Genomic DNA, 19,642 nt, shown 5'->3' with positions numbered 1-19,642 from the left:
ACTGGTAAGGCTGAAAAAAAGAATATTAATTAATTAAAAACATTACATTATCTGCCTTGCATTTTATTTTATTTATTTGATTTTTTTTTAAATGTATTGTCAGGCAGCATTTTGTAAAAAAAAATATATATTTTTTTTTTTAAATTCAGCCCTGCTTCATCAGCAAAGCATTATAAATGCTTCCAGCATCATTAGTAATATCTGATAATATTAAAGCTGTTCAAATTCACAGTTTTTTGGTTGTTGTTTCTTTTTTTTGCAAAACCTTCCTATACTGTATTTCAAAGTAAATCAAACAAATAAAAAATTAGGAAACACAAACACTTTTCTGGCAAAACAAAAAAAAACAAAAATCTATCAAAATGTTTAAAGCTGCCAGTGATGATCCCCATCACTTCTTTTAACACAGATAAAAACACTATGGGGCGGATTCACTAAAGGGGGGTAAACCAGGTGCATCCCTTATTCCTTTGGTGGCGCTGTTTGCTCACCTGCTGTGGGGAATTCATTAACATTGCACCAATAGTCAGTGTGCGTATAGACGTGGTTGAAACCGCTCTATTTTAATGAACATTTTGCTCGTTCAACATGGAGACGTGAATGCACAGATACACAAAATGACATTTGAAGAAGTTCAATTGGAGGCTGGTGGACTTCTGTCTGCTGCATAAACATTCAATAGTGTAGAAAAACAAATAAAATTGATTTTTTTTTTTTTTTTTTAAATAAATTTAAAACCTAATGATATTTTCCCCCTAATTTAATTAATCAGGTCCTGTAACTTTGCTCTTAACAGACCATGGAAAACAGGCAGATTTGGACAGAAACCGTCCTATTGATGCCATTGATCTGTGTTAATGCAGCAACAGTCTGTTAATCAGTCGATCAGCACCATTTGAAGATGATCTACTGAGCATCATCCAGCAGGTCTGAGCTCACGCACACTCATTTGTGAACCTTGTGCCATCGATATGTAAATTATGCAGCTGATCAGCTGATTCTGGCCTGATGCTCTAAACTAAACTTTATATGAAAAAACTCCAGTCATCACGCTAAATGTATTATACGAGGTTGGACTGCGTAGTTCGAAGCTACACTTCTAATATTTAAGAAGACAGTTATTTGCTTCATGTCATTTTAGTACTGATTTGTTATTGGTGAATTCACCATATGACAAAACATTAAATTTCTTTTTTAAGTTTTAGTGGAAAGCTACAAAGTCACATCATTGTTTTGTAAACAACTTTCAAACCATAAAAACACCAGAAACGTCATTTTGGCAGTAGCATCAGTCGTGGATGAGAAGAACCTTTGGATAAAATACAGGTACAGTTTAAAAACAATGTTAAGGATCATCACAGGCAGCTTTAACATATAACTTAAGTAACATGATTTCCAAATATCACAGGGATAAGAGAGGTCAGATATGATTTGGTGTTTCTATAGATTCCAGGCACTGAACCTGAGGGCTTTGATCTACCTCCTCTACTTTAGGCTGAAGCTCTTCCATCTCTGCCTCAGACATGTTCACTTGTTCTTGGTTCTCAGTGCCGCTTGGGCTCCGCCCCTTTTCTGCTGCATTCCTCTCTTTGTCCAGCATGTGGTAGTTGTAGATGTTCATGACGAAGAGGAAGACCCCACCAGTCACAATCACTGTGCCACACATGAAGAAGAGGTACTTGTAGTCACCAAAGACATCCACCAGTAACCCTGTGTAGACAAGGACAGAAGAACGCTGAGTCGTGCTCTGCCTGTGAGTGGAGTGAGCCAAAAGCACCCCACAGTCCAAGCATCGGATCTAGAGTAGATTCAGCAACCGTACACGTTTGAAATTGAAGTGCGAGACCAAGCGTCGACTTGGCCTCTGTGTGTGGAAGAGTGAGAGCGAGCATGAGCCAATTTGAGAAGAGCCATTTCAAAAATGACAGCGGGCCATTACACCCTTTCTGGCTGCTGCATCTCTGGGAAGGCAATTTGGACGGCTACTACCAAACGAATCAGAAAACAGGCCCCTCTCCCCAAGCCATAAATATCAGAGCCTGGTCTGCAGAAAAATGACAAATGTGGTTAAGATCAGACTGCAGCCCCCGTGCTCAGACCTCCTCCCCTTTCCTCCAAACAGAGAGATCAATGAGAGACTTCTGCAACTCTCTTTTTCTTTAGATGTATGGAAGGCTACTTTCTTGCATAAACTCTCCAACTTTTTACCATTTAAAAACTCTATTGAACAGTAGAAAATAATCTGACACAGTTCTGGGCTGGTTTAAGTACCGTATTTTTCGGACTATAAGGCGCACTCAAAATCCTTTAATTTTCTCAAAAATTGACAGTGCGCCTAATAATCAGGTACGCCTTATGTATGAAATTAGCTACTGTGCTTCAACATACTGAACTGAAAAAGTGTGTATTGTTCTGTATTTTATGTGTTAAACCTGAACAATGTTGAGAATTATTGTTAATAAATTGAATAAAGTTTGACTTATCTGACTTTTATTTCGCTTAATGTGTCTTAATAATATAATAAATAATAATATAATAATAATAATAATAACAAACCGGTGCACCTTATGTATGAAAATAGGCCCAGTCAGACCCATTCATTGATAGTGCGCCTTATAATCCGGTGCGCCTTGTAGTCCGAAAAATACAGTACTCATTATTAGGTTCTGGTTATTAGATGATGATCAGAGATGAGCAACTGTTATCACAGTGGAGGCCACAACAATATTATCGTCTTATCCAAAGAGTCTCAATAACAACATTCATGTCAGCATTTAAAAAAATGACCAATCTGAACAATAATATGGGAAAGACCAAAGGATTTGAGTCATTTTGTGTGTTTTGTGTAATTTTGTATATATTTTCTCTCATTGCATGTGTTTTGTTGTCCTTTTGTGCCATTTTGTGTATTTTCAGATTCATTATGAGCATTTTTCTTCAAGTTTCGGGCTTTCAAAGTTATTTTAGTGTGTTTCTGTTGTCCTTTTGTGTATTTTTTCTGTCATTTAGTGTGTTTTTGGAGTCATTCTGTGCATGTTTTATGTTGTTTGGGTTTTTGGAGTCATCTTAGTATATTTTTGTTTTCCTTTTTTGTATCTTTATATCGTTTTATGTGTATTTGGAGTCATTTTGTGAAATTTTGTTTTGGGTTTTTTGATTTGTTTAGTTGTCCTTTTGGAGTCCTTTTTTAAAACATTCTATAATTTTGTGTGTTTTTGCAGTCATTCTGTGCATATTTTATATTGTTTGTCTTTCTGGAGTCATTTTAGTGTTTTTTTATGTCCTTGTCTTTCTTTATATAACTACGTGTTTTTAGAATCATTTTGTAAAACTTTGTCGTTCTGGGTTTTTGGAGTGACTTAGGTTGTCCTTTTATGTATTTGTCTGTCATTTTGTGTGTTTTGGGGTCATTCTGTGCATGTGTGGGGGTTGCACAAAATTAGAACGAGGGCTGCATTTGGCCAACTGTTGCCGATTTTGTATATATTTTTCTCATTGTTTTCATTTTGTTGTCATTTCATGTATTTTGTTGTCCTTTTTGTATATTTTTCTGTCATTTTGAGCATTTTTTTCTAACTTTGGACTTTTTAAGGTTTTTGTTGTCATTTGATGTGTTATTGGAGTCATTATTTGCATTTTTGTAGTCCTTTTGGGTTTTTGGAGTCTTTTATGTTGTCCTTTTATGCATTTTTCTGTCATTTTGTGTGTTTTCTGAGTTTTACTTTGGTGGCTTCACAAAATAGACCATGGACTGCATGTGGCAGTTGCACATCACTGACTAACTATATATATATATATATATATATATATATATATATATATATATATATATATATATCTATATATATCTCTCTATATCTTCTATATATATCTCTATCTATCTCTATATCTCTATCTCTATATCTATATCTCTCATTCTATCTCTATATATCTATCTATATCTCTCATCTATCTCCTTTTTCTTTCTAGCAGATTTAGGCCACCCTCAAATTTTGACTTCACTTGTCTTCTTTTTGGCTGTCGACCAACTTTATAAGTAAAGCAATTATACTATGATATCTTATCAAGATCTATCAAAGACAGCAGTTCAATCGTCTAAAGCCTGCTGCATTGTCTGATTGATGGCACTCATCTGATGCCTGTACTCCAATGACCATCACCCTCATTAAGACAACCCTTGATTGGCTCACCAGTAATTAGGTCCATCTGGCATTGTCACCTTTTATTTAATGTATTCACAGTTTAATTATGGCCCAGGTACAGGACTTTAATGACGGGGGTTTGAACTGCACGTCATTAAAATACCCAAAGCAAAAGCTAATGACACAAGCCTACCTCACCGTCTCCTAATTGGATTGACCTGAAGGTTTTTGGCGGAGCAATAACAAGCAGATAAGAAAGAAATAACGATTGTGCCCTCTGGAGGAAGATCTTAGACGTGCAAGGAAGTGCTTATTTACCCCCATTAAATGTTCTCCATAGAACAGGGTTACTCCGCACAAACTCCAGGGCCTAAAACTTTTGGCCTCATTAAAAGTGAGGTTGAAAGCAAAGGCAAAGTCTAACACTACAGTGCATTACCCTGCTTTACTTAGCACAATATACAAGCTCATGCTGAGTGAAGCATAAAAACAGTGTCACTTAAGATGGACCTAAAAAATGCTGATCATGATTTTTTTTTTTTTTTATCCAAAGTTAACTTTGTATGTGCTTAAACTAATAGTATCACCTATACTGTACAATACAGTGCCATGTCGATGATGTGGCACAAAAATCCAAATGTAGGCCACAGACTAGGGGGGGTGCATTAGGGCTGGACGGTATAGATCAAAATTCATATACAATATAAATCTCGATATTTTTCCAACCTAATAAAGTCTGACCAGAAAGACAATTCTGGGTTAAATTTGCTAATGCAAACTACCATGCAGGAACATTTATTATTATTTATTAACAAATAGCTGCACAATATGTGTCCATTTTTTGACTTTTTCACCTCTAAGGGACAAAGTCTAAGTTAGGACGCACTCATAACTGAGCTTTTCATGCTGTCTGAGAAGTAGAGCAAGCAGCGACTCCTAAAACGAGTATTTTAATACAAAAAAACTATAAAATCAAAATATATCAATAAAGGCAATGTGGTAATTTTCTATATTGCCAAATAAGATTGCCCAGGCCTAGCGTACATTGCCATGAATCTCACGATACGATTCATGATTTGCATCTCACGGTTCAATATATCCCAATATTAAACAATACGATATACATTGCGATATAATAAAAATGACAAATTTCACCTTTACAAAATGGTATGAAATACAACTGATTTCATTTTTTTTTAAACTTGCAAGAACAAATAAATGGTAACAAACTGTAATTCAAGTTCAAATATCAAAAACAAGTATGCAACTGTGAAATTACATTTTTTCAAAAAAGTTTAACTTTTGCTTCTACAACAGATTCTGATTCTCTCAAGTTCTTAAATTCTTTAATAGCAACCATCAGTATGTTTTATTAAAATAAAGTGTAATCAACTTCCAAGCTAAAATGCATTGAGGAGTAATGCTGAACGATTAACCTAAAACACATCAATATTGAGGTTTTCACTACTGTGATAACCTAATCTCAGATGCTGAGGTTTTTTCTTCCGTCTACATCATTTGAGTGATATATATGTTCACCAATCAGAAATTGCAGAGAACCGCCTTCTTGGTCTGCTGGCCGATCAGAGAGGGTTACAGGACACAAGCTTGTATGCGCTGCTGCGAGTCTCAGTGAGTGCGCTAACAACAACTACTAGGGCTCTATAGACCCTTTGATTGTTTGTAAACATTGTGACGTATTATGTTGGGCGAGGCTTAGCCTGGAGGCAAACCACCATAGATATATATGAACACTGGATGACTTCCCCAGCTGTTAGACAATGGGGAGCGACTTAGCAACGTGGCGGCCATCTTACCTCAGACAGCTGGCCCCGCTCATTACATCGATGTCAATGGTGCATGTACTATTCAACTAACCCTAACATGCTCAATTTTTAAACAGCAAGTGGCAATTTCAACATGTACAAGCATCCTATGTCATACCTACGTAGAATAAAATTTGTAACAACGCAAACCGTTTGTAAATCCGTCCATATTTCATCGAGTTAGGTATTTTTGTTAAAGCTGATCACTCTCAAACAGATACTGTAGAGCATGTCAGAATGTGCGCTGTCGGAGGTGAGATGGCCGCCGCTGAGATACGTTGGCGAATCCCGCTTGCGTCATCTGGTGTTTATATACTGTATTTATGCTTTAGCCAGCGGCATTTCCTGTTTTGGCCTCCAGTAGGCCATTAAGGGGTCTATAAAATCCCCGTTAACGGAATTGCGGAAGGAATCGACCAATGAAAACGGAATCTACTGTTGAATGTGGAAATGGACAGAATGGTGACACCTTGAGGAAAAAGGGCGTTTCTTTATGCGGAAATGTTCCTAGTAGGGACCACTCAGTAGATGCACTGCCCTCCCCCCTACCGTCCTGGCTGCTTCAAACACCGCCTAAACCACCATCGAAACTGCCAAAAAAACTACCCAAATCATCACTTACTCCTAAATACAGAGCCGACCAGTGCCCGCTTAACTTTGCTGTGCCTGTGTGTGAAGCTCCGTCCCTTTCTCGTCAAGGGCAGCGGTGCTCGGTGAAAACATGAGTCAGCTTTACCTACTCAGAGTGAGTTCTGTTGTCGTGGACGAGACCATCGATGCCAGAGATTGTAGAGTCTCAGACACTGTAAGTTAATAAAAACTTCTGATACTGTAAAATATTCTGGCCCCTAGTGGTGAAATAACTGATGCATCCTTGCGTCCAGTTATTTTTGTTTAATCATTACGGTCTGGAATGATGTCATCAGGATAATTTGAATTAGGGTCATTTAAATTAAGTTGATCAAAACTTAATCAATAAACCTGCTCAGATTCAGCCAACTATTGATCCCTGAGGTGAAAATGGGTGACATTAATGCTGCTCTCATACATTTTTATAGGACATATAAATAATTAAAAAGGAGCAGGCAGAATAATCCATGTCAGTACAACTTATATCTACCTTTTAATTGTATCTTACTCATTATTTTAAATTACATTTTTATTTTTGACATTTTGTTTAATGATTATAATTTAATCGTGCAGTCCTATTGAGAAGTGAGGGTAGTTTAACAAGGTCTGATGTGGTTCACTGACACCGAGTTACCGGGAGTTTACGTGCTATGCATATGTTAGCGCATTTAAATGTTTTTTTTTTGTTAAAAAACATGAATAAAAAAAAATCCCTTTGGACATTTTTTTTTTATCAATACAATAATTGCACAGTGAAATATCACAATACATTGCCAAATCAATATTTTCTTATACCCTTAACACAGACTGATTTTTTACTTATTAACACTAGACACCCGCGCTGAGCAAATATGACAGCTGATCAGATGCGTCATATTTTTGTTTGTGGTTTTAAAAAAAGAATATGCAAGTGTTTAATAAGCCAAAAATAAACTGAAAAGATTGTAGCTCACATAAGCCAAACTTAATGTTTGCTGGTTTGTTTTTGACAGTAACTCATAATGTAACTTTTTAGGAAGCCTGTCACATAAAATACAATGAGAACAAACAGCTTAGATAATTTGCATTTTAAAAGGTGAGCAATGATTGTTTTTCATTTCAAATGATCTCTGACTTAGGCAGAAATAGGCAGTGTAAACACTTAATACTGTGTAAGACAGAGTGACAGACACTGAGCGCTATTCAAATAAAGCGATTGTGTAAGCGCTGTTTATCAGCCCTGAAAGGCTAGTATTGGGTTCAGTTGTTTGTTTGTGCTTCATGTGAGAATGATTGGTGTACGATCAGGTTGTGTTACCTGCAGTTGGGGGTCCTAACATCATCGGGAAGCACTCAATGATGGTGACCAGTCCGACAGCACTGGGGAAGCGTTGGTTTCCCATCAAATCCATGAGGCATTCAAATATTAAGGCAAACACCATTGCCGAACCCACACCGAAGAGCACGGCGTAGGCCACCAGGGCGGGGGTAGCTCTTCATCATGGGGCACATCAGGTGAACAGCTCCGTTGAAAACCATTGCAAAGCTGAAGAAGTATTGAATTCGGGGTCGGATCCACTTGCTGTTGGCCACCAGGCCGGTACCAGGTCGAACAAACATGTCCACAAAGCCCATGATGGAAAGCAGATAGGCTGCGGAGTACTTGTCCACACCTTGGTGGATAGCATAGGCTGACAGGAACACAATGGGGGCATAAGCACCAAATATATACATCACGTTTCCAATGAGATAAAATGATGAAGCCTCGATCCTTCAGGAACGAGAAATCAAAAACTTCTTAATGTTCTTCAAACAACTTTGTTTTATCCTAGTGTTATTTTCTCCTTTTTTGTCCACCTGACTGGGCGGCTTACAAAGGGAAACCGACCGGCCTCATCAGGGCCCAGCAACACAACAATTTAACATCATCCCGCAAGGATAAGCAGACTTCCCCTCCAGCCATAATTACTTAACAGATATTGGCTGAGTGGAGCCAGAAAGCAAAGAAACACTGGACTCCCAGCCATGGCGAGTCCGTTGGCCAAAGGACGCTTGGTGAGGAAATATTTACTGATGATAGTAAGAGATGCATTCAGGTTTAAGCAGAGTCCACAACCTGTGAAAAAAAAAAAAAAGGGAAATTTAAACACAGTAAGAAGAATAATCCAAACATGTTGCCACACTATTAAAATTTGCTGAAGATTCATCTTTATTCAGCTTCCCAGAGAAAAATCATTTTAGTACTAGATTTGGTGGACCAAACCTCTTCCTAATAATTTTCAATGACAAACCACATTTTTCCATTTCTTCACCTAGACTGAGAGACATCCCAGCCTGTTGAAATACTTCTCTTTCCCAGAGACGAAAGGAATCCCCTCAAAGAACACTGAACATATCAAAGGCACTCGCCCCTCTCCCAAGCTTATCTTTAATTCAAAGGAATTAAAGACAACATCTCTGACCAACACCCAAACCTACATCAAAAAGACTTTTGGCTCCTGCAAAGGCACCAACTCTGACTGACCCAACGTGGAGCAAAAGAAAGATGCTTCAACTGTACATAAAGTTATATATTTCTCATGCAATGTGTTACTTCCCTGTTTAATCGCAAAATTCTACACATAAATCAGACTCCCAATGATGTAGATTACATTAAATGGCAAGTATATTACGGTAATCTTAAAGAGAAACTTATTATCTGTCAAGAATGTTTCTCAAGCACCATGTCATGTTTGACATCAAAATGATCAGAAAATCATGATCTCTGTACCCATCATATTTTAACATTTTACTATCTTTTTCCATTCTGAGTTTTTTTTCATTCATTTTTTAGGCTGCTCCAAAGAAGTTCTAACTAAACATTACCCCACTCAACATCTTATCACATATCACATCATCAATACCCCCAAATTTACATAATTGGGCCTGGAAACTTTTGAACCAATCCCAGCTATTGATTTTGAATACTGTAGTAAATTGGGTTGTCTTCAGAATGACATTTTAGTATACAAATAAATCTTCCTTCTCTTGCCTATAAAAATCAAACTTTTTTTAGTTTTAACATCATGATGGATTTTATCAATTAATAAATGAACTCCATCAACTCCCTACATCTGAACAAGGATTTTTTTGGATCAACGATTAACCAATAAGTGTAGTTTCTAGTCTTTTTTTATTTTACCTAATCTTCATCTCTGGATTACCAGGGAAACTCAGCAATAATCTATATTTTTGTAGTCTAATACTGCTTAAAAAGGCACAAAGAAAGTCATAGGTTTTTGTTCCCCTAATAAATCTAAAGGATTCTGAATCATAAATTAATGCATTAGATACAATAATAGTATAAAGCTGCTGGAGATTATAATTTTTGAACAGATAAAGACAATCAATAACAATCGAAGATAATTTGTAGAAGGTTGAAATTTCCGCTGTCGCAAAAATTTGCATTGTGGGAAGTGGAGTCTTATAGATGGATGAATAAAAGTGTTTTTTACTTCATTCTTACCGTAATTTATTGTGTTTGGCCCTAAAAACTCTACCAAAGTGACTTACTAATGCATTTCTGATGTTTTCACTGACTGAAAGTTGCAGAAAGACAATGGAGAATGTTTATTTTGGGTCCTACACAGAAATACTAAAATGTGGCCGAAATTGGATGTTCGTGGAGTGAGGTGATATCACGGGGAATACCGGGAACAAACTAGGACAAAATGGCGTCAAGCAACTCACTGTCCTGCTTGCCTGGAAAAGAAACACAAGAACTGAATAGGCACCAGTTATGTGCACCCTGTCCATAAGTGCACACTTGTAATAAACGTTCTTTGAGCCAGGTGACAGGGACAGAGGGTGGCCCTACACATGTCCTCAGTCCCAGATGTGACCCAGCTGCTGTTCTGAGCCTATTAATCCTTGACAGGAGTAATGAGCCTCATAGGAATGGCAGTGAGCCCCATGATGCAACTATGATCTGAAGCCTACGGGAGAGTACAACAACGCAGTAGAAACACATGCACTCTGGGACGAGTAATGTCTTAATTACTTGCCCAGGTCCCTTTGGTTCCCCAACTACACCTCAGGAGCTGGGCTGCAATGCCACATGTCAAGGGCCTTGATTAACAGTAGGACAGTTAGGAAATGCACGAATATTGCCAGAGGATGGTAAAAGAAGATAAATCCCATTGCATTCATTGTTTTAAAGTCAATTTATGTCAGCGTTCATGAATTAAAGAACGCTCATGGTCATTAAAGCTCACTGAATAGTTACAGTGGTGGCCTAATGGTTGAGGAGGTGGGCTTGTAACTGGAGGGTCACTGGTTCCAATCCACCATCACTGTGGGATGTTTTGTACAGTCTTCTGTCAGAATCTAAGAGGAGCCTCTCTACATCTCTATCCAAAACTGAAATTATGAAATTGATCAGCTGGTCTCTCAATGCAATCGACCAAATTTTTTCAACAAAAAGAATGGGCAGAGGAGAGCCTGCCTGTCCTGATGGAACATTTGCTGCCGGATACACGATGGACTCATGGGATAAGTGGAGGATTGTGTGCCTGTCTATCCTTTCCGTTGAAGACGTGTCAGACGTCTACATAATTGAAATTATGATAGCAGTTATTCTGCTGATTGGAGCTGGCAGTTTTCTGATCTATCGCAAAGTTTGCATGATGTTGGCAGCTGTTTTGGGAAGGCTGTCAGTCTATATTGAGCGATTGTGCAGGGATCCTAACACTCAGACTGATGCGATAAATTAACTCAAATGTAAGCAGAATGCAACTTCTGAAGATCTACACGGGATGGAATCTAACTTGGAGAAGTTGACAGCTCAGCTTGAAAGTTAAAGGTCCACCATATTGTATATACTTTACCGAGACCTGGACTTCAAGGCTGACAGAAATTGTACTTAGCCTGGCCGAAAACTATTGTTATCTACATAAACTCCCTCTAGACAGCCAGCCGTTCAAGGCTGGTTTATCTCTCTATTCTCCAGGATGTTTGTGCAGAATAAACACTCCGTGCCCCTCCTCCTCTTCCCTCAACACCACCACCTGGGAACAATGTTTCTGAATCAGAACTATCAATGGTCGTTTCACGTCATCAAACGATGGACTGAACTGCAGTGAGATGAAGCAAACGGGATCACGACTCAACGCCTTCTTTGGCCCCCGGTCCACCCACCCTCCCACGTACTGGCAGCAAGGAAGGGCGAGCGATGTGCCTACGGCTGCGAGCGCATACGGCTGCACGCACCTACGGCTGGACGCAATCCTTTCCTCCGCCCCCAACCCTCAATATCACTACTCCCTGATCGGGATGTAATATTACAAATATTCTTTTGGTGCTAAAGGGGTAAGGAATCATTTATTAACATGTAACATTAATATGTAAGAGTAGAATGCGGCCAGAAAGAAAATAGTAGCAGATTCCGCTCGCCGGTAAACTGCTGGACAAGAGAAGGGATAAATATCTGCTGTTTAAAAAAGTACTGGGATTCAATTTTCAAAGTATCGATGTTAATCGTGATACCTATGAATCAATTTTTAACTGCCTTGTGATTAATCGTTACATCCCTAGCTTGCAATAAGGAGAACTATTCATCCTTTAAACGGTAGGTGCAACGGAAAAAGTTAAGAGTTAAAACAAAACTTTACCTCAGGCTAATAAGCTTCGCCCATATCATAAAAGTGTTTACGAACAAGGAAAGGACCAATTTATAATAATAATAAATTAAAAAATTCAATAGAAAATAGAAAAAAGAAAAAGAAAGTTATTTGAAGATAAAATAAAATATTTTTGAAAAACAAAAAAATTTAAATCTAAATTATGTTAATTTTTAAACATACATAGAAAGTACTGTAAAGGAACATAAAAATGGTTTTGAATTTGAATGACTAACATGATCACTTTATGATGGTACTATTTATTAATAGATTAAAATCTACAATTTTTGTCTATTATTACTGTAAATTTTAATGTTGTCATTATAGTCTTGTTTTTTTTATACTATTTCTTATTTGAATGCAATATAATTCTGTTATTGGGGGTATATACCTTGAGAGATAAAAAAAAATATTTGGTTTGTGTTGGGAGAAGGGATGGGATTAAATAAGAATTTGCTAAAACATAATTTGTCCCTCTATGTATGCAATTCTTGTAACTATGTATTAATATTTGATAATAAAGTGACAAAATGAAGTGAACTGTACCTCCCATGATGCCGATGCAGAAATATAGGTAAACGATAGAGCTTCCCAAAGGATGCCGTTACCATGGCGACGCCACACATCAATCCTCCTGTAATAACTATTGGTCGACTTCCAAAGCGACTGACCAATGCACTGCTCACTGGTCCTGAAACAAAAAGGACAAACACAAGCAGGTCATTTTCACGGTCTATGTTCAGAGCTCTAACATATATAGATCTACACCAAGGGCAAAATGACATCCTACAACTACACATCGACAGCGTAGGGTCATTATAATTATCCCTGATATTATAAAACGTGACACCTGGTGATCAATCAGCAATTAAGTAGTCTTTTAAATTCAGTCACCTTTTTATTTTTAACTTTGCCTTTAAGAGTCACATTGCATCACTAGTTAACTGCAGGAAAGCCGTCATCAGCTCTTTTTCATTGACTTTTCTCAAATCGTTCCAAGAATATCAAGAACGAACCTTAAAGGAGACATATCATGCTTTTAAATCCTTCCTTTTTTACATATAAATCATACAGTTTGTGGTCTATATAAAGCGGAACTGCAATGCTTGGTCTGAATTCCTCATTATTATAGCTCCACAGGCCCCTTTTCTACGCCTTTTCTGATGTGCTTCTGAGATCAACTCGTTTTGGTGCGGTCTCTTTAAATGCAAATGGCTTGCAGTAGCGGTTTTTTTTTTTTTTGCACATATGCTGGTATACGATGAACAGTTTATTCTTCCCCACCTTTTCTATTTCCTGCCTTGAGTCTCTCCTCCCTGCTCCCTTTCCCCTCCCCTTCCCCCTCCACTTAGGTGTAACACTGCTCTCCCTTTTTATATCCTCCCTATAATAAAAGATTTCTTACCCTTCCTTAGGGAGGGCTGGTGATGGTCACAATTAAGCAATAAAATAAATCAATGTATTAAAAAAAATAAATAAATATTTAATTAGCCTATTGGCATTAATATGGGGCGCTGATTGTAAAGTTGCACATGCTAAAATAAACAGCGACGTTTAGCAACACATCACGTTTTAAAAAAACTGTTTTTTTTATGTTACTTTTGACCAGCTTTAAAACAATAGGGTTTTATTACTATTTAGATTTAACATTAAGATTTAACATTTAGATTTAACATTTAGATTTCATATTTAACATTTAGATTCAACCTGACATTGTATTTTTACGAGAAAAAAAAAATCAAAAATTGCTCTAAATCTGGTTAAAAGTAACAAATTAACATGTTTTTTAAACATGCTCTTTTGCTCAATGAATAAAAGTTTCTGTTTATTTTAGCATGCACAACTTTACAATTATTGTTGTCACGCTGTATTTAATTCTTATGCACATACCCCCATGACAATTTGTGTACTCCTGGAGGTAACCGTACCCCACTTTGGGAACTTAGGGATTAGTCTTTATTAGCAAGTCTTCGACTTTGTCACAATATTATATTTTGAGTTAATTTTCAACTTTATTCTCAAAATTTTTCTTTACTCTTATTCTTGATTTGCCCAAAATAATTTTCTCCATCACAATTGGCCCTAATCCCCTTCTGTAACACTGGGATTAGGAGTGGATGAGAACAACTTTTAGATGAAATACAGATACAGTTTAAAAAATGTTAGTTATCGTCCCAGCAGCTTTTAACATTTGAATCTCATGACTTGAACGACATGTTACCTATGGGCACAAATACCTCCACTGTTTTCCCTTTACAAGTAGTCATAGCATCCCTCCTCCTGTTTATGCAGTTTACAGGTAACGGCAGGGGTCAAAGACGGATCATTTTTCTGTGTCACTACAGGGCTTCTCTTGCACTGCCACCGTTTCCATTTCCATTATAAGTTTATCATTCTGACTCCTTGAGTCAGAGGTTTTCTGAAAAGGCTGTGATGTCCATCCCATGAGGCTCTGATGTTGGACGCCAACACGTTGAACCTGTCTCTGATATATTCCCCCTGTCTCTTACCCCCACTAGGTGACATTGGTGAGGCCTTGCCAAGGACAACATAATAAAGCAGCAGAGAAGAGGAATATTTCACGGGTTAGGCATCATAGATAGAGTTGTGTGCAGTTACACTCTATGACCTACAGATCTCTAACTTTTTAAAGTGGGTGTTGAATTACTCATGAAAAAGCTCCACAAGTCTTGATTTGGTCTTTTTTTCATGTCATCCAACGGTCCAAACATCTCCAGAGGAAAATAGGACATGATAAGTGGAGACACTATAGTCTAAATATCTAAACTCAAGTCATGTGAGTAATGCTTGTGAGTGGCGTTCATCTTGTTAGGCAGATTAATACTCATGTGAAGTCAATTTCACAGTTATCTGCTGCTTCACAACACGTGACTGTAGAACCAAGCACAGCTGCTGCTTTTTTGTTGTTTTTTTTTTTAAAAAGATTCTACAACTGACACATTGGCAGAAGTCATTGTCATGTGCCCAAAATTCTCATTCAGCAAACACTGTGAAAATAAAGGACGCGCTTGGTTTTTGCACAATTTGTAGAAGCTCTGATTATACGTTCCAAAATTTCAAAAATTCCGTTTCAGGCTTTACCCATTTTTGCGTCACTTTACACTCTTTCTGTTTCCTTTTAATCATCTGTCCCTGTTTAGATGACTTTACTGGCTATTAAACTTCCTGAAATCATACCAAACATGCTAAACAGGGTTAATAGAGTCAACCCGTTATTAATTTGACATTTTATTTGCTTCAGATGACTTTTGAAAACAGGATGTTACGCTGAAATCACACAAGATTACGTGGTTAGACCTTAACATGTCCATTAGCCACAGCATTGGAATCTCAGCCATTAGTTTAAATGGAAAATCCCATGGAAATGTGTCACATGTAATGCTGCAACAACGAATCGATGTAATCAATAATCGATTATCAAATGCATCAACAACAAATTGCATCATCAATTCGTCGTGTTGCACGTCGATGTCGCGGAACTGTGACAACACGGTCATGGAGAGGGCGCGGAGCAAGAGAAGGAGAGGAGAAGAAGAGCACGGGACGATGGCGGAAGCAGAGAAAAAAAATAAAAACAAAGTGTCGAAAGTGTGGGAGCACTTTACGTTAAACGATAAAAAGACACAGGTAAATTACAACATTTGCAAGTCGGACCTGGTACGGCATGGGAATACGACCACAATGATACAGCACCTGAGACGTAGGCATGCCGGAGTGGAAAGCGGCCCGGTTAAGTGACGAAACTTTGTTAGGTTTTAAGTGTGCCTGTTATTTCAGCCACTGCTTGTAGCAGAAAAGCGTAATATTGTCACTAAAACATGAAAACAGTTTGCAAATATCTCAAGTCATTGTCAATCTTAAACTTCATACAAAAACTACGGTACGCCAGTTAAGTCAACTATTTATCAGGCATGCGGGGCTATGCTGTACCCAACTGAAAAAGTTGGTTGCACCAGTGCTACCACTGGAAAAGTTAGTGTAGAGCCCTGCAACTAGTCAGGGACACTCGGATGGACTGATCATTGGTTCACGACTCAACTTGTCTGGGACACTTGGATGGACTATCCTTCTATCCTTCTGTTCACTAACCCCAACCAGTCGAAGCAGATGGCTGCCACCTCTGGAGATTTCTTCCTATAAAATGCTAAATGCTTGTTCATGTGGATCTTGTTGGGTTTTTTCTTTCTTACTATGGACTATTTTGAGATGACTTTGTTGTAATTCGCGCACTAATAAATAAAGTTGAATTAATTTGAATCAACTCACCGCCTGCATACATCACAGCCAGCATGATGGAAGACAGCCATGCTATTTCACTGGAGCTCGCACCCAAATCCGCCTGGATGTCCTTGAAGAAAATGGACAGAGCTTTTGGTGTGGAGTAAGCAAATCCGATGGAGATATGGGCCCCAACCACAACCATCCAACCCCAACCGCCATCCGGGGGCTTAGAGTTCTGCACCTCAGCTAGAGCAGGGGACATGATCCTATGATGGATGAACGGAACAGTAATCAGGTGTCAGAAAAACAACAACCATAAACACACAAAACGGCAACAAAAAGAAGAGCAAAGAGGAGTAAAATGTCAAAAATAAGAGAAAACCTTTACATGCAGGTACCGGTAAGTTATCGAGTGAATTTTGGTCAATTGTGAAACAAGAACTGGCAAAAGGATGAAGATTTAAAGCTGTGTTTGCATTTGATATTACATTTGTTTTCAGCATGAAATTTCCAGGATATCCCACACACTTCGGTCTAAAACTATTCTGAATGTTTTAACAATTATTTAATAATTAAATTGGCACATGTACATTTTAGGTTGATCAGATGAATACTTGTTGAGTTATGGCCAATTTAGTGAGAGGAATTTCGGAATTTTTTGAGACCAAAGTGCGTGGGGCATTTTTTGTAATGACTGCATTAGGGATTTTAATTATGTATTTTTTAAATAACATGATGCATCATCAGTTTGTAATGCATTATGACAAATATTTGTGAAGGAATAATCATTTTCGATCTCAACATTCTTGTTGTTAATGTCTGCTCTTTTTGTTAATTTAGCTCAGACATGGGAAACTTAATTGCGGACCCCAGTCTAATCTCATAAACATGCAATATATACCAAAAAAAATAAATAATGTCAACAAAAGATAGAAAATTACTCCAAAAACACAAAAGACCACTAAAACAATAACAAAAAAAATATACAAGAGCAAAACTGACTCCAATAACATAAAAATGACAACACAAAAAAAAACGACAATATAAATACACAGAATTAGAGCCGATATTATAACAATATTAAAGGTAGGGTAGGCATTTATCAAAGCTAGCATGATTTTGAGTGTAGCTTCCTCAATGGCTCCGCCTTTACCCCATCCCCCCCGTGCTCCGTCTCACTCACATGCATACACTCAGCTGCTGCAGAAGAGGAGCTCAGCTCATCACTTTTATTGTAGAAATGTTGTTGTCTCATGTCTCATTCAGCAGTAAGTAAACAATACATTTTATCATTATATATGTTAAAAAAAACGTGACCTAAAACTCTGTTTTAACTCTGTCAGCAGTGACGCGCTTTCATTGTGAACTCGTGCATGTGAGGGGTCGACAACGAGCAGGGAGACGTGATTGGTTTGAAAATAAAAAACGTTTCCTTTTTTTCCATGGTCGAAGTTTTTACAGATTTTCTTCATTCCTTTTTCAGAGCACATAAGACCTTAATTTCTGTCAGGACATAAAGGCAAGGCAAGGCAAATTTATTTGTAAAGCCCATTTCATACACAAGGCAACTCAATGTGCTTTACATGATAAAACATTCAATTGTTTAAAATCAATTAAAATCATCAGTAAAATCAATTAAAATCATCATGACAAAAATCTCTCTCAATCATACGCAGTAGAGAAAAAAAGTGCCTTTAACTTTGATTTAAAAATAAAGACACTTTCAACCAAAAAAAAATAGCCTACCTTAGCTTTAAATACACAGCTTATTGGGAAAAAAAAAAAACAACAACAACAAAACACAGAAGACGAATATAAAATAATCATTTAAAAAAATAAACCGAAAAAGTCACCCGATGGACCGCAGATTTGGGCCGCGCACCTTATGTTGACGCTTCTCTGTTAGAACGTGATTGTGCGTCTCGCACACGGAAATAGTTACTAACGCGCTGTGGAAGCGACGTAACGTGAGAACTTTAGTATCAGACAACACACACAGGTATATATTATACACATAACACCAGACAGCAGTGAGTCAGTGACACAGACAGACAGACAGACAGACAGACACAGGAACAGACCCTCCACGAGCTAAAGCCACGTGGAGGGCAGAGAACAGACAGAAGCAGCTTCACTGGTTCCCAGTATGACCACCTTACCTTCTACTGGTCTCCTCTTCAACAGGTTCTACACTCTCATCGATCACTCCTCACTTTACGGAGTCCGAATGGGCTTTGAGTTCAACGCGGGTCACGTGTTGAACACATGGGCGTAAGGAGGGGGGAAGGGGGGGACTTTTATTCACTCATGGAACCAAATGAAAGAATACTATAGGCTAACACTTTCCAAATTGTACTACCCATAATATGGACTAAATACAAAAACGATAACTTCAAAAAATGATATGTATATAAGTGTTCAAATGCAATTATTTGGGTCTCAAATATATATATATAATTTTATTAAGTCATCGTTTTTGTATTTAGTCCATATATAGATAGATAGATAGATAGATAGATAGATAGATAGATAGATAGATAGAAAAAGTGTTCAAATGCAATTATTTGGGTCACAAATAAAATATATATATATATATATATATATATATATAGTGTCACTAGTAAGCGTCATATATATTCAGACTTGGTTTTCGATTCGAAGGTATTCCAACCAATCAGGGAGCTGGATTTGGTTGTAATCCCTCCTACCTAATTTACATGAGGTCTGCTAACTGTAGTGGATATTTTGGCTTTACTAGTACTACTAGTAGACAAAATAAGTTTTACTAGTAAAGGTTTGTGGTGCACTATAGTGCACAAGTATACCTTAATAAGAAAGCAAAAATCATCTACGAGTCGACAATCTTGTGTTACTAGTACTAGTAGACTTAAATACATTACTAGTAAAAAACAAAAACAACAAAGCTTTACTATCATAACTAGTGATACAGAAAGAAAAACTGACCATACAGGTGTTGTACTTCTCCCTTTATTGTTTTTTTTTTTCTTACAAAAGCAGAAAATGCTAAATCTTTATCCGCTATAGTTTCTACCTGCACTTTGTACATATTCATGTCAATATACATTGGCCTTGTTGCATAACCTCTGGTTGGAGATGGACAAAGAAATCCATAAGAACCAGGCTGAAAAACTCTAGACGTGTGGGA

At 37.5% G+C, this 19,642-nt stretch overlaps 1 pseudogene; it reads right to left on the bottom strand.

Annotated features, from left to right (window-relative positions):
* Positions 1-851: 851 nt before the first annotated feature.
* On the bottom strand, positions 852-18,718 carry LOC114463829 (monocarboxylate transporter 2-like; annotated as a pseudogene).
* Positions 18,719-19,642: the final 924 nt, after the last annotated feature.

This window comes from Gouania willdenowi, chromosome 5, assembly GCF_900634775.1.
Source record: "Gouania willdenowi chromosome 5, fGouWil2.1, whole genome shotgun sequence".
Lineage (NCBI taxonomy): Eukaryota > Metazoa > Chordata > Actinopteri > Blenniiformes > Gobiesocidae > Gouania > Gouania willdenowi.
The sequence above is the reverse complement of the archived record's forward strand: the minus strand, read 5'-3'. Positions and strand labels throughout refer to the sequence as shown.